The sequence below is a fragment of the Crocodylus siamensis genome, chromosome 1 (genome assembly GCF_052110815.1).
Source record: "Crocodylus siamensis isolate JL-2025a chromosome 1, ASM5211081v1, whole genome shotgun sequence".
NCBI classification, from domain to species: domain Eukaryota; kingdom Metazoa; phylum Chordata; order Crocodylia; family Crocodylidae; genus Crocodylus; species Crocodylus siamensis.
The window spans coordinates 415,614,625-415,628,314 of NC_143395.1; the positions used below are offsets into that span (position 1 = coordinate 415,614,625).

A 13,690-nucleotide genomic window follows, 5' to 3' on the forward strand; every position below is an offset into this window, starting at 1 on the left:
CCACCTGGGCTGCCTAGAAAGGCAGTCCCGCTGCAGAGCTGTCTCAGTCCCGCTGCGTGCCCAGGGATGGCAGGATGCACCACCGCCAGACGGTGCCTGGGCTAGGCAGGACCAAGGGACCTGCTGAGGGCCTCCACATGCTGGATTCAGCCCCCAGCCCATATTTTGCCCATCCCTGGTCTAGAAGATCCCATTAAGCATCTCTGCGATGCTTAGTTTCAGTTCTCAAACTGTGGATTTATGTCTCCAGAGATAACACCCTTGTTAACAGCAGTATATGGAGATGAGAAATGACAGAGCTGATTAGCTACCCATCAGCCCTCCTGTCTCTCTGCAAGGGTGTGTATGCAGTCAAGCCCTTATCTCTCGCAAAGTGCAAAGTTTCAAGAAGTTAAATGAATAGAGGATATCAAACAATAAAAATGCACTTTTTGTAGAAAACAATGATTAACTCCAGGCTTCCCAACCAGTGATTTAAAAATGGATTTGATGCAAATCAAACCCACCCTGCAGACAAATACCATAATTTATCAGCATATGGCATGGAGTCTTTCCCAAAAATAAGCCTCCAAAACTAACTTGGAAGGAGTGTGCGTCTTAAGCATGGAAGTTGATTTTCTGGTCTCCATCCTCCTGTTTCACAGTCCTGCAGACAGTTTATAGCTCTTTTCAAAACCCTAGACCTGCCCATGGAGACCAATACTTCAGCAGCAGCTACAGTTTCAGCTTTCGGTTAAGCAGGAAAGGGAGGGTGCACAAGCTAAATATTAGGTTCTGTCCCTGCTCTACGCAGTCATAACTCTGGAAAAAAGAAGTTCCCTTCATCCTGCCTTGCCAAAAAACAAAAATGCTTGTCATACTTGGGGCAGCTGGTAGGCTACTCTACTTATTCTTCCATTTTGGCTACAGACATTTTTGTACCATTACTCTCCATCATAGAATACAGTTGTGAAGAGTCTCCCAAGGGAAGGAAAGCAGTAGCAGTTTCATGGGAGATGTTGTTTCACAACAGTATAATCAGCTGTAGTAAACTATTCCAGAATAAGTCAAAAGACCATTTGATTCATAGACGCTAGGGTTGGAAGGGACCTCAACAGATCATCGAGTATGACCCTCTGCCTGGGCAGGAAAGAGTGATGGGGTCTGGTGACCCCAGCCAGATGCTGATCCAGCCTCCTCTTGAAGACCCCCAAGGTAGGGGAGAGCACCACCTCCCTTGGGAGCCCATTCCACATTTTGCCACCATTACCTTGAAGAAGTTTTTCCTGATATCTAGCCTAAATCTGCTCTCTGTCCATTTGTGACCGTTGTTTCTCGTTACCCCAAGAGGCACCCTAGTGAACAGAGCATCTCCCATCCCTTGCTGCGTCCCCTAATGAATTTGTAGGTGGCCACAAGATCACCTCTCAGCCTTTTCTTGCGGAGGGCAAAGAGGTCCAGGTCCCTCAGTCTCTCCTCATAGGGCTCATCCTGTAAGCCCCTAACTATAGGAGCGGCCTCCTCTGGACCCTCTCGAGTCTATCAACATCCTCCTTGAAGTTCGGCGCCCAAACCTGGACGCAGCACCCCAGCTGCAGTCTGACCAATGCCGCATAGAGGGGGAGTATCATTTCCTTGGATCTATTTGTCGTGCATCTGCTGATGCACTTTAAAGTGCATTTAGCTTTGCTGATGACTTTGTCACGCTGACGACTCATGTTCATCTTGGAGTCCCCTATGACTCCGAGATCCCTTTCCGCTTCTGTGCTGCTGAGAGGGGCGCTTCCCAGCCAGTCGGCATGCTGGATATTTTTGCAACCGAGGTGCGGCACTCTGCACTTGTCCTTGTTGTGCTGCATCCTATTGTGTACTGCCCACTTTTCCAACCTGTCCCAGTCTGCCTGCAATCGTTCCCTACCCTCTGGAGTGTGCACTTCACCCCACAATTTAGTATCATCTGCAAACTTGGACAGAGTACGCCTCACTCCCACATCCAAGTCACTGATGAAGACATTGAAGAGTACAGGTCCAAGGACCGAACCCTGCGGGACCCCACTACCCGCATCCTTCCAGGTCGATACCAACCTGTCTACTACCACTCTCTGGGTAAGACCGCTAAGCCAATTCGCCACCCGCCGGATCACGTAAACATCCATGTCACAGCCTCTTAATTTATTTATGAGAACAGATACCGTATCGAAGGCCTTGCTAAAATCCAAGAAAACGACGTCCACCACTACTTCTGTGTCTAAGCGTTTTGTGACCCTGTCATAAAATGAAACCAGAACTGGTCAGCCATGATCTACCTGCTATGAATCCATGCTGGTTTCCCTGCTGCATTATTTTTCCCACTGGACTCCCACAAATGTGATCCTTCATAATCTTTTCAAAGACCTTTCCAAGGATGGAGGTGAGACTAACTGCCCTACAATTACTCGGATCCTCCTTCCTCCCCTTGTTGAAAATAGGGACCATATTGGCCCTTTTCCAGTCCTCCAGGACCTGACCCAAGCACCACAAGAGCTCAAACAGCCGTGCCAGTGGCTTTGCTGTGGCCAATTCCTTCAGTACCCGCGGATGCAGCTCGTCCGGGCCTGCCGACGAACACATCCAGTCCATCCAAGTGACTTTGCACCAAGTCAGCGTCAACATTTGATGGGCATCAGAGGGACACCAGCCTATCTAAGAGCCCATTAGGAGACTTACCTTGAGCCCTGTTCAGGAACACCGAGACAAAAAAACTCACTGAAGAGCTCAGCCTTGTCTCCCCTCTCTGTCACTAATTGCTCCTTCTTGTTCAGTAGGGGTACTATGCTGTCCTGCACCTTCCTATTACTCCCTACATACCTAAAAAATACTTTTTGCTATCTTTAATTTGTGTTGCCAGCCTCAGCTCCATAGTTGTGTTGGCCTTTCTAACTGCCTCCCTGCAAGTGCAAGCCAAGTATACTCCTCCTCATTAGCTTCCCCTGCTTTCACTGCCTATATGCCTTCTGTTTTGTCCTTAGGCTCCCTTGGATTTCCCTATTTAGCCAAGGAAGTTTTTTGGCTCCTTTTCCCTAGTACTAGGATAGTCTCCCTCTGCACCCGACGGACCGCTTCCTTTAGAAACGACCACCCTTCCTGGACTCCCATCTCGCCAATACTCCTATCCTGCAGTGCATCATTGACTAGACTCCTATGCACGCTAAAGTTAGCCTTCCTAAACTCAAGCACTTCCACCCTACTAGTTATCTTACCCACCCTACGCCATATGGTGGCCCAATAGGTTTATTCTTGTCCTACACATGTTACTTCAAAGAGCACAAGTCCTACTTCCAGTGCTTCTCCACCCTCCAGTCCTTGTCACAAAACAAAACCAATATTCCCAGGATCATCGGTCCCAGCAAACATTTTTGCACAACTGTAAATGAAATAATATTTTAAAATGCAACTCACTGCCTATTTCATTGGCAAGCATAAAGCAACCCTTTTGACTTCAGCTATGAGAAAGCAACTTTAATAAGTCTGTTTACATTCACCGTGCGTGCAAGAACCACTTGGAATAAGAAACAAGTTATGAAAGGGTTCAACCTTGTGAGTCATCCCAGGCCCTGAACATGTTTCTGCACTAAGAAGCAGAGAATAACGTTAACAGAGAAATAAAGCAAGAGAGCCAAGAGACCTGCAAGTTCATAAAGCCCGTTTGATCGGCCGGGCAAGGTCCAAAACAGTCGCGTCAACAGTCTACTTTTATGCGGATGGCACAACGTCTTTGCAATGCCCAGCTGTGACAAAAATCCACAGCTGGCCTTAGCAGGGAAGACAGTGAGCACAGGCAATTATTTGAAGCTGCTTTGGTTTGCAAAGCAGCAGGGAACGACTGATCGAGGACCACACGGGTTGGACTCGCCGTTCACAGTTCCTAAAAACTGACATATTTACATTTGCAAAACTACATTCTGACCTAGTTTTTTTCCCCCCTTAGTCCTCCAATTAATGAAAACTCTACATCAAAGATAATACTTCAAAGGGATTATAGAAGAACAATTTAGGCTTTAATCTCAACTAAGTCAATAAGTACTACAAGATATGCTAACACCCTCTAAAGTCTTTATTCACAAGGTTTTCGGAAGGAGGCACATCTAGACCCCAGCATTCGGGGTGCTGGGGGTCTGTCTGGCCCCAGCACTCCAAGGGAGAAGAGGGAATGGGAAGACTTAAGAAAAGTTACGAGCAAGTCTCTTGCAGAGCAAAATCCAGTCCTTCTACAAGCTCATCTCCCGCTCTCACGGAAAGTTTTGTTCCCTTTTTATCACAGAATAGCAAGGTTCCCATTGACGATGAATAACAGGGAGCAAGGACTTTTTCCCATCTTTGCAGGCCAGGCCATTTTGAAGCAAAACAATATATTCTCATGGATTCAATCTCTGACTTGTGTGGGAGAATTTTGTTGCGATTGCAAGCCTCTATACTCTTTCCAAATCAATTCTACATTTTTCCCCTCTTCAGCAAAAAGTTCCCCCACTTCAGACAAAGGCAACATCTATTCCTAGTAGCACAAATTGCATGGGGACAAGACAGGATCGTGAAAACCAAAGAACAAGAGCAGGCATTCAAAGCTACATCAAAGCTAGTTCAAGCTGACAAACGAAGCACATTTGAACTTTCTGAAAAGCAACGGAGCAGTCCCATGAAGGTCATCTAACAGAGGTCCAAGAACAAGCTATGACACGGAGGGCAAGGGGTCATGAGGTACAGGACATGAACCCAGACTATTTTTTCATGGTAGTAAAAGACACAAAGAGAGCCAATGAAAGCAAAATGGAGGGAGAGGGGGAGAGAAATTCAATCTAAGACATGGGATTTGAGATCTAGATGCTAGCAAACTAATCTTTAAAATGCATGCCTTGGAAAGTACTACCCAAGCCACACTTAGCTGGATACTGAACAAGCTGTACACAACCATGGAAATATTTTGAGCATCGCTATGGACTGCTCAAATAAAGACATCTGCTCAATGTGCTGAGGTCCAAAAGTTAAAAAACAAATTAAAATAGGATGCAAGGAAACAACAGTGAAAAGCAACCTCCCAGGAATACCGTGCTCTGCGTTGGTCATCACCTGAATTATCTGAAAGGCACAGCGGCAATAGAAGGATGGCAGAGATTTGCAACGAAGAAGTAGCAATGGTGTGAAAAAAAGGTCTATGTGAAAACAAGGCATGTTCAGAGCTGAAGTGAGGAGGGTCATGACTGTATGTGAACTAATAAGCGGTGAAGGGAAGATAAGTCCCAACTTGCCTAACTATCCTCCCTTACAGTACAAATAGCAGCATAGACATTCAAAGGAAAGATTATTAAAAACACACATCTGCTCACTAAGCACAATTAAACTACGGTTTCAATGATATTCAATTGTCACCATGAATTCCAATAGCTGCTTAGGAGTCAAGAACATCAGCCATTTACCTGTACAATAAGAACGACACTGAAAATTAGGGGTGGCAAGCCAGTCAACCGACTGATCAAATACGGTCAAGCGACTTCCTATTTTTTGAACTGGTCAATGATTATAGCAATTTTACCAAAAAAAAACCCTACATTTTTTGTAGTCTTCTTGGCTAAATATAATTTTTTTTTCTAACATTTCCTAATGGAAAGTTTGTGCTTTTTCTGTGCATTATTTGGACCAATTGGATTTTTTTTTTTTTTTTTTGACCGATACTTGACTCCATTTGACGTCCGTTGTCAAAGGATAAATCTTAAAAGGTTCGTGCGACAGGAAGCATTAACGGTTTATCCCAGGACATTACAAAGTGCATCTGAATGGTTATCCTGGGGTTGTATCATTGAGTCAATGGCAGAAAAGTGGCAGTACATTAAGCTGCTCAATGAACTCTGATTTGAAGGGTGATATGTAGGGACCTACCAAAATTCACAAGTTTGCAATTTTGGGCAGGCTCCATGAAAAAGCATGGGATACGCAACAAAAAATACAAAAAACAAAATTAAAACTTACCAAAAATAAAATCTTGGCTCCCTCTGTGGAGCTAGCAGTCCTCATGGCTGCTACGGCCTGGAAACAGCCCACCGGAGAGGAAGAGGGGTTAGGGAGCTGGCTATTGTCCCCATCCTTCATTGCTGATTGTCTACAAGGGGTGGGACCACATGACAGACAACCTTCATGGCCAATCAGCAGTAAGGGGAGGGACCACACGATGGAGAGCCCTCAAAGCCAATCAGCGGTGAGGCCACCAGGGCCCCTCATGCAGAGGTGTAAGGGGAGGGGGAGCACCACGTGCCTCCTGCTAACACAGCCGCCAGCCCTGGGGTCTGCCCGCAACGTCAGCTACCTCGACTTTGACAGACCCCTAGTGATATGCATACATAGCAATCCTATGGTAATTCTGTACCAGGACAAACATGGTTACCCAGGGACAAATAAAACATCTGTTCCTAGAGTAGCACAAAAAAATCAGGACTGTGATTCTGGACAATGTCTTGCATTGGGTTTGTACAAGTTCAAGTGTCATAGAGTAGTGGAAAATTAGAGTTGGAAGAGACCTCAGGAGGTCGCATCTAGTCCAACCCTCTGCTCAAAGCAGGACCAGCCCCAACTGCATCATCGCAGCCAAGGGTTGGTCTAGTTGGGTCCTAAAAACCTTCCAGGATGGAGACTTCACCACCTGTCTGGGTAACTTGTTCCAGCACTTTACTACCCTCCTAGTGAGAAAGTTTTTCCTAATCTCCAACCTAAACTTCCCTTGCTGCAACGTGAGCCCATTGCTCCTTGTCCTGTCATCCACCCACTGTGAGAACGGTCCAGCTCTTTGCAACCCCCCTGCAGGGAGTTGAAGGCTGTTATTCAATCCCCCTCAGTGTCTCCCATCGCTAGACTAAATCAGCCCATCCAGTCTTTCCTCACAAATCATGTCCCCCAGCTCCTGAACCATTTTCATTGCCCTCTGCTGGACTGTCTCCAACTTGTCCACATCCTTTCTGTAGTGAGGGCCCACAACTGGACACAGGACTGCAGATGTGGCCTCACCAGTGCCAAATAGAGGGGAAGAATCACTTCCTTTGACCTGCTGGCAACAACCGACCATTGCAGCCCAGGATGCCGTTAGCCTTCTTGGCACCAAGGGCGCACTGCTGGCTCCTATTCAGCTTCTTGCCCACTGTCACCTCCAGGTCCTTTTCTGCAAAGCTGCTGCCCAACAAGTCACTCCCCAGCCTGAGCTGTCCTAATCCTCCTCTTACTACCGATATACCTGTAGAAACCTTTCTTGTTCCCCTTCACGTCCCTTGCTAGCTGCAACTCCAACTGAGCTTTGGCCTTCCTAACTTCAACCCTGCATGCCTCTTACACTCTTCCCTAGTTGTTTGTCCAAGTTTCCACTTCTTATAAGCTTCCTTTTTGTGAAGTAGCTCACTGAAGAGTTCCCTAATAAGCCAAGTTGGTCTTTTGCCATACTTGCTAGTCTTCCTGCACATTGGGATAGTTTGCTCCTGCACTCTCGGTAAGGTTTCTTTAAAGCACAGCCAGCTCTCCTGGACTCCTCTCCCCTCCACAGCAGCCAGCCAGAGAAACTCCATACTGGCAGGCACTACTAGGGCACCTACCCACTACAAAGGTTCATCTCTGCCTTGCCTTCTGCCTAACCACTAGACAGTGGTAACTGGCACCAGTGCTAGTTTAGCCCTTGCTTTTTCCCCAGGGTAACACAAGCTTAATGTCACGCCAAAGGAGAACTGTGGTCACATGCCTGCTCCCTGCTTCACACCAGTGACAGGGCAGACCATCTTGATATAAACTCACTGTCCCCATAGTAGTATCTAAGGACATTAAAAAGTGTCAGGAAAGTTCAAGGGAACTCATCAGCTCCACAGGGAACAGGCTGTCAAATTTCTAAACGGACCGGACAGTGCACGGGAGATTGGGAACGGGCTGGGAGTCTCTGTAAGGAGAAGGCCCAGAATAAGAAGAGGGTTTGCTCAGGCAGAAGCATATTAGCAAAGTCACTGCTGCCTTTTTTTTATGCTCCTTTTGGTATCTCCCAGCAGCTGGAAAATGAGATTTGGCACAAATGAGATTTCTGGAAATGAGATTTTGAGCACGGCCAGCTCTTCAAAGAGCGTCAGTATCTGCTCCGCAGACCACCAACCAGAAGTGGGAAACGTGGCTTGGAGTCACCCGGTCACAAAGAAACAAGATGTCCAGACCTCGCTGAGTTTACTCTAAGCCACAGATGTCAAAGATGTAGCCTCTGGGGTGCATCCAGAGTGCAGATCCACATCATGCAGTGGTTCATTTGGCCCGTGGACCAGTCCTACGTCGCTCATCTGGCCTTTGGAGCCAGAGGAGTTTGCTGGTGCTCTTGTTCTTAGCACTGATCCTGTAAACATTTACTTATTTCAGTTGGGATAACTCATCTGCACAGCCACTTACACCGGTCACCCTTGGCTTATCACCTTCCTCAGGGTGCGGTAAGGCAACAGGGTGCGGTAAAGTAATGCCTCCAGTGATAAGGGCTATAGTAATTGCTGTTCTTCTGCAAATGTTGCGAGAAGGCAGCTGGCACATTGCCCTGCAAACCTCGCACACCACGAGCAGCACTGCCCGGGCAGACACTGCACCGGGGAAGTTTGACAGTAAAAAACCAGGCAGGAGCAGAGAAGCAAGGCAGACGCAGGGATGCAGGATGCCAGCCAGCACTGGCAGGAGCAGCTGCTCCCCTTGGCAGGTGTACAGCAGCGAAGGAACGTGAGCCATGAAATGAAGATGAAAAAGTAAGCTGGACAACAAACCGGCAGTCATGCACTGCGCATCGGAGAAAGGCTAGTCTCCAGTGAGACGCCAGCCGGCTTGGAAAGCTGGTGCTTAGGGGAGATCTCCTGTGGACAGCATCAAGAGGGAAGCCAACGTGACACTTCGTGGTCAAGGGGATGACAAGACGTCCGCGCAGTCCAGGAGGAGGAGCAGATTTTGAGACTGAGCGAGGCAGATGCGAGCGCAGAGGTGAACGGCGAGCCGGGTGGCCAAACACTAAGTGGGACACAGCAAAACAAGCTGCCAAGAACTCAAAGCCAAGGGATAGATGCAGAGGACTTGAGCACAGATGCCCAAAAAAGAGGGGTGGAAAGAGAGAAGAAATTACTTGGAAATATGCAGGGGAAGCTCTGAGCTGAAAGAAGCCTCAGAACAGAGAGCAAACGCCTCTAGCCACATCTACCCGGCGTGTGTTTTACTGAGAAAAAAAACGAGAACAGATTTTGGATTTCCAACAGACGGACACGCTGTTTCCCTTGTGCAACAAGGGATTCCCCCCCACCACCTTCTTCATTTCCCTTCCTTCTGCATCCCCATAAAAGCTCTCCTCGGCTGCACCGTAATTGTCAGCTGGCCGTCTTCTCAGACGTGGCTTTTATCTCCTCTGAAAAGTACTGGAAGCTAAAAAAGGGAGGGAGGGGGGAAATGGTAAATCCCCACATACTACTGCAGCTTGCTGTCTGGGTTTCTTAAGGAACCATCTTCTTCTAACTCCCCGAAACATGATTTTTCTGCCAGCACACAGAGCACAGACCCTGCCAACAGGCACTCAGCTGAGTGCGAGAGAGATGCCGACACACCCCCCACACGCACCGATCGTCTCTTATTGTTCCAATTAAGGCTAAATTAAATTTCTATTCAGTTTGCACATCTGCTGCAGGACTGGTACCCAGAGACTTCAGTGCCATCCCTGTTTGTACCCTGGGAATTAGTCATGAGTGGGGAAAAAAAAAACCAACCTGGTTTTATAGATCACGAGCATTTGATTTCCCGTAATTGCTCCACCCTGCTCCAAGAACAACAGTCTCCAACGCTATTCTTAATACAATTCCTCTTTTGTTGAGAGGCAGCAGACTGTCCTCATATGTTTTAGGTCTTTTCTCTCGAATAACCACCATGCATAAAAACCAATTTGCAAAGCCAAGCATTAAAAGTACTGTTGTCAGAAAACCAGCACTGTAAGAAAGCAGCATGCAACAGATCTGTTCCTCCCGTCTTCAGAGCTGGGATTTCTGTACTCCAAGCAAAAGTACATTTTTACTGCTTCCTGCTAATTAGCCCTACAAAGAAAAAAAAAAAATCAACACACTTATGGGAAAGCATGCCAGCTCCAATTTGAAGATCACTGCCAACGACGTCAGCAATACAGAACCGAGCTATTACCTTAATAAACGGCACGAGGGTTTTTGCACAGGTACAATCGACAGCAGAGAGGGGGGCAAAATCTTACCCAATGACACACAGAGGAAGAACTCGCCTGGACTTCCCAGTACTTAACTAAGTGCAGGAGTGGGGAGCTGGAAGCTTTTCTGTACTTCTCATTCACCATATCAACAGGGACGGTTTGGCATAATTGAGACCACAGGAATAGGCACACGACTGCTTTTCAGAGTACAGCGACACTTCAAATTGCGGCTGACAAATCTCAAAGGAATGAAGACTTGAGAAAGTGGGGGAGGACGAGGGTAAAGGAAAGGAAAGAGAGGAAATCACATAACAGGGTCTGTGCAATTCACTGGCAATCCTGATTCCAGCACAATGCTGACAAGACCTTACTTTAAGAGTAGGCCAGTCTTAGGAAAAACAACTACAAAACATCCGTCCTTAAAAAAAAAAGGAATAAAACCAATATAAACCGTATCCTGCCCCCAAAGAATTTACAATCTAAATAGACATAATTTAATAGAACGTATTTACTAGGGGAAAAGATGGGTTACAGTAGGATCACGCAATTACTCAGCTTGAGAACATGCCTGCCTTGATTGCTTCACGATGTGTATAATTTTTTAAAGCCCATAAGAAGTGGATCAAGACTTGAACGAGGATGGTGCGATTTTCCATTCTGCAATATAACAGCACATTAAGCGCTTCGAGAGGAAGCTTTCTGCATCGGACTTGGCAAGCCTGCATCGCGCTCGGTCCGCATTCCTCGCTTTCAAAGAGGATCGTGAAATGCAGGTCCAGATCATTTCACATTCAATATTACAGATCAAAAGTGGTTGAGAAAGGGAAGAAACAGCTTTAAAGCAGGACAGGAAAGATGGTGCTTGATGTTATTATGGGAACGCTCCCTCGAGAGAATGGAATAAGTTTAAATTCACGTCCAAGAGGCTGGCGAGCAAGTCCCCTCCAGGCGAAAAATAAATAAATCAAGACTCCATCTGCCAACCAATTACAGATCATATTTCATTTTCCTTACAGAATGGACACCCATAAGGGATTCATAAACTCATGTATGGGCTACAGCTCCAACATCTATTAGGCAAAGTGCTTTCAATAATTTTAAAAGATCTTTTTATTTTCCCTGAACCTTAACAGTACCCATTGCATTAGTGTCCCCATCTCTGATGTTTTTTCAAGGCGCAGCTGCCAACATTATTAGCTAATTAGCTAACTGAATGGGATGGAAACGGCTGTATTTGCTGAGTGCTAGACCAGCAAATACGTCTACTTTACCCGGCACTTGCAATGCTGGTACACCTACAGATAAGATTGAACCATACCATTCTTGCTCCCACATACTGGGATGTTGCCCACACAACACGATCGCTTCATTTCTCCCCTACAACGATGCCCTAACTAGGTAGACAAGAGATTACCTTATTTCATTCATCAATTTATTTCAGCTCATCAGTAACTCCAAAGACCGAAATCCAGTTACTCGCTGAATAACGCTGTCAGCCCTCATGGTCTTGGCAAGCCATGAAAAGGGAGGTTTTGAATCCCAAACAGTCAAGCGTGGCAGGTGATTTTGGCTGCCCAACTCCAACCCCCCTTGGCTAGGGCTTCTGATGAACAAGAGCCTACGAAGCCTGGATCTTTGGGGATGTGAGGAAGAACCGGGGTTGGGCCGCAGGAAGGTTAGTAAAAGTGCTCCCACAGATCAGAGGTAGGGGTGGCATATTCTGCCCATACGAGAAGGTAGAGGTTGGTCTGTAGCAAGAACCATACAGCAAACAGCAAAGGCAAAGATAATGTGGGAGAAGGGGATACAAGAAAAAGTAGTCGCTGACTTCACATGTCAAAGCCGAAACACATGAAAAACAAGGTCCAGAAGTGTTGGAGAGCCCGGCTCATGGAGGGGCATCAATTGAGTGGGTTGCTCTTTCTGTTGTGCCAGTCTCCTGAATATTGGGTGGCATCCTATGTGACAGACCACTGAGGGTCAGGACACTACAATATCATCATTCCCCTCCTTAATAACCCCGTTGTCTTCTGGCCCCCAAATGTACAGATTTAAAATAGAGAAAGGAAATAGGAGGGCTTGGAGCTTAATGCCAGCATGTCCTTCCCTTGCACCTTCCAGCAAACGATCTACAACTGCATTACAGATTGCCCTAGAAAAGGGCTAGAAAGGATCTCAAGAGGTAATCTAGTCCACCCCTTACTGGCCAAGGCAGGATTATTCTTATTTAAAAGATCCCAAACAAATGCTCATATAACCAACAATTAAAAACTTCCACTGATGGAGATCCCACCACCTCTCGGTAACTCTATTCTAGTGAAGAATCACACTCCAGGTTATTCCTAAAACCTCATTTTAAATCTCTCCTTTGCAACTGAAGCCCATTATTCCTTGTCGTCTTCCCAGTGGCCACAGAACTCGTTATAAGCAAGCTTTGGGGCATTTTGAAAACTTAAATCTCATGCTCTGGCCTTTGCATCTAAATCATCCCAGTTCTTTTAGCACTCCCTTGTAAACTGCGTTTGCTACCTCTCTAATCATTTTTTGCTGCTTTCCTCTAGACTTTTCTTAAATGTTCCTACATTTCGTGAAATACAGTACTCAAAACCTGAACACAATGCTCCAGCTGAGCTCATCCAGCACTAGTGAGGAGTGGAAGAATCACTTCCCGCAGCTTGCATAAAACATATTGTTAAAGCACCCCAGCATCCAAAAAAGCTCATCGCAACAATACTACACTGCTGACTTCAGTTCTGTTTGTAGTGTGCGATAACCCCCAGGTGCTTTTCTGAGGTCCTGCAGCCCAGACAGTCCTTCCCCATTTTGGGTGCTGACAGATGGGATGGTTTGTCGTGCAATTGGTTACCATGCACCGACAGAGCGCTTTATAAATACCCGATGGCGTGACAACCTGAACCCGAGGGTTCAGGTGAAGGCTTCATTAACTTCTGTCAGCACGCACTGGAGGAAGGCTTGGCTGATGCAAACCTGGCCCTGCTCCCGGCGCTCCCTTTAGAATGGGGGGGAGAATGGAGGGGAGTGAGATCGGTCTGGGGTTTGCCCAGCCAGCACTGGGGGGTGGGGCGAGTAGATTGGAGACCCCCTCTCCCTCCACCCCAAGGTGGGGGCTCCAATCCACCTGCCCCCTCCCCACTCCAGGGCAGGCTGGGGACACGCTAGAACAGACCTCCCTCCTGTGCCTCCCCCCCCCGCCATCCTGAAACAGCAGAGGACCTTGGAGAGGGGGATGGGGCTAGGGGACAGACACTGCAGACATGCAATCCATCTCTCTCTGGATCAGCTCCAAAGAAGAGAGCTCTATCATCCACCCTCCAGATCCTACAGTGAATGTCTGTTGAGTTGGGAAGGTCACTAACTCATGGCACTTTCTGTGAAGCACCACGAGTTAGACTGGGCAGCTGCACCCTTTGTGTTTGTGCAGGAGATTGTTCCACCCTAGGCCTAGTACTTTGTACTTATCCTTATTGAATTTCA

At 47.0% G+C, this 13,690-nt stretch overlaps 1 protein-coding gene across 9 annotated transcripts in view; it reads right to left on the bottom strand.

Moving 5' to 3' along the window:
* The window catches only part of GDPD5 (glycerophosphodiester phosphodiesterase domain containing 5), a 312,070-nt gene that overhangs the window by 212,784 nt on the left and 85,596 nt on the right, over positions 1 to 13,690 (bottom strand). The window contains exon 1 of one of the 9 annotated variants that reach the window (XM_090030765.1): positions 10,241 to 10,359. The exons of the other annotated variants lie outside the window; for them this stretch is intronic. The gene's annotated coding sequence lies outside the window, so the exon portion shown is untranslated. Of the gene's footprint in view, positions 1 to 10,240; positions 10,360 to 13,690 lie in introns of those variants that run through there. 9 annotated transcript variants of the gene reach the window in all.